The sequence below is a fragment of the Lupinus angustifolius genome, chromosome LG02 (genome assembly GCF_001865875.1).
Source record: "Lupinus angustifolius cultivar Tanjil chromosome LG02, LupAngTanjil_v1.0, whole genome shotgun sequence".
In the NCBI taxonomy this organism is placed as follows: domain Eukaryota; kingdom Viridiplantae; phylum Streptophyta; class Magnoliopsida; order Fabales; family Fabaceae; genus Lupinus; species Lupinus angustifolius.
The window spans coordinates 8059175-8061541 of NC_032010.1; positions in this window are offsets into that span (position 1 = coordinate 8059175).

Below are 2367 nucleotides of genomic sequence, written 5' to 3' on the forward strand. Positions count from 1 at the left end.
TCTATTTGTCTTTGATTGACTTTATGGTTTGTACTATTTCCTGACTTCCTCGACTCTTTATGCTATGCTAATGTTTCTGTTTTTGCGTTAATTATGTCGAATAGCTTATCTGCTTTAGTGAATGGTTCTTGATCATATGAGATTTGATGTTGCTAACATTGCTTAATATTTGATTAAATCTTGTATGCCATTCTCATTTCCTATTAGCTATTTTTTTGTCAAATCAAGCGCATTTGTTCAATTTACCGAAAAATAAAACAGGTTAATTTGTTAAAACCCAAATTAATTCATTAACTTTGTTTTATGATTAACTAATATCTCTTCCTAGCTTTTTTGACCTGGGTTATCTTTTTGATAATGTCAAAAGGGGGAGAAAGGTTGTTTTGTTGTTTCTTGATTGTGCAGGTTGATCATAATAACAGCTTCCGATATATTTGCGCATCATATCAACCATGCCAACACAACCTTCAAGCTTATTCATCAAACAATTGTTATTTCAATTGATAAACTTGATGTAGTGATCATCAAAAAGGGGGAGATTGAAAGTGTGCATGTCAAGAGGAACACTTTGGAAAGCTCTCCTTGAACGTCATGGTTTTGATGAGGACAACGTGTGCCTAAAAGTGCTTGAAGATAACCAACAATCCAACGTGCTTGAGTCTTTTATTTGGTACTAGGCTTAGACTAGTTTCTAGTTTAAGTTGAGTCGAAGGCTTAGGGCACCTAAAACATGTCTCATATGCATTTATCTTTAAATCATTTCATCCATGAGATATGTTCATTTGATAATATGTTCATGCATTACATAAATACATGTATATATGCATTCTAGGCATAAAACTAAGTGTCAAACATGTATTATCTAAGTGCATAACATATTTGATGTTTTCTATTTGAAAATACATATTTTATTTAGTGTTAATCGATTAACCATACCTTTAATCGATTAACCCAACTGCTGTGTAAAGTGGTTGCTACTGGAACACGTTTTTTTTAATGCTGTTAATCGATTAAGGCATTACGTTAATCGATTAACCTAACTGTTTGTTAAGTTGTTGCAAATGAAAACTTGAAAAACAGAATCAGTTAACAGTTCGAATCACGTTTATCGATTAAGATGGCATTTAATCGATTATCTGGGGTTCTGGACTGATTCTTTATAAACTGCGTTTTCAGAATTAATCTCATAAGTTGCATGTTGCATTCATTAGAGAGTTAGAGCATTTTACGTGTTAATTGTTGCATCTATTTGTTAAGTGCATTAGTGAGTTTAGAAATGAGAGATTCCTTGCTTTAGGATTGAGTGCATTTCATGTTATAATCTCTCATGTTTTCCCTCACATGTTCATGCATATTTTGATGCATTTTTCATGAAGTTTTATGATTCTGTAACTTCTGTTTTCATAACTAATACTTGTCATTTCACATGAGTTTATGTTAGATGTGCATTAGAGTAAAGCCTTCTTGTTATATTTGAGCTTAGAAATAGCTTTATTTTACTCTTGTAATTGTTGTAAAGGGAATCTCTTGGTGTCTTATCACCGTTAGAGATTGAGTGTTTCTTCATAATTGCTTAGAGTGTAAGAAAAGGAAAGAACAGAGATTCTTGGCTGGGGCTACGCCGAAAGAAACGTTTTCTTTATCGGTAGGAAGGGAGTCAAACCATTGAATAGTTTCTTTGATTTCTTGTCATTTGCTAAGTGTTGTAATTGGATAATGTGTTTGTAAATTACATTGATTCGATTATAGTGAAGGAAATCTCCCAAGTCAGCCGGGAGGCCTGGATGTAGTTTGCAGTGGACAGCAAACGAACCAGGATAAAAATTCGATTTGCAGGATTTGTTTCTCTCTCTCTCTTTACTGTTTTCAATCGATTAATTTGTATATTTGATTCAACTAATACATTCTGTTCTTTTGTTGTATTGCAAGCTATTCTGATATACAAATTTGTAAGCTCTGTATTCGTTCTGTTATCGGTTATCTGTTCTGCATTTAATCGTTTCTGTAATTGCTTACTGGTTCTGTTTAATCGATTAATATTGCTGTGTTAATCGATTATCCTGTTTCTGTTAATCGATTAAAACTGTTTCTGTTTAAAACTGTTCTTTGTGTTAATCGATTAAGATTGTGCATATAATCGATTTCGACATGCTCATCCTCATGCTATTCCTCATCCTCATGCTAATCCTAATCCAAACACAAACCCTAATCCTATTCCTCATGCTCATCGTCATCCTCATCCTCATCCTAATCCCAATCCCAATCCTATTCCTAACCCTAACCCTAAGCCTTATCCTAATCCTAACCCTAACCCTCGTCCTCATCCTCAAGCTCATCCTCATGCTCATCCTCATCCTCATCCTCATC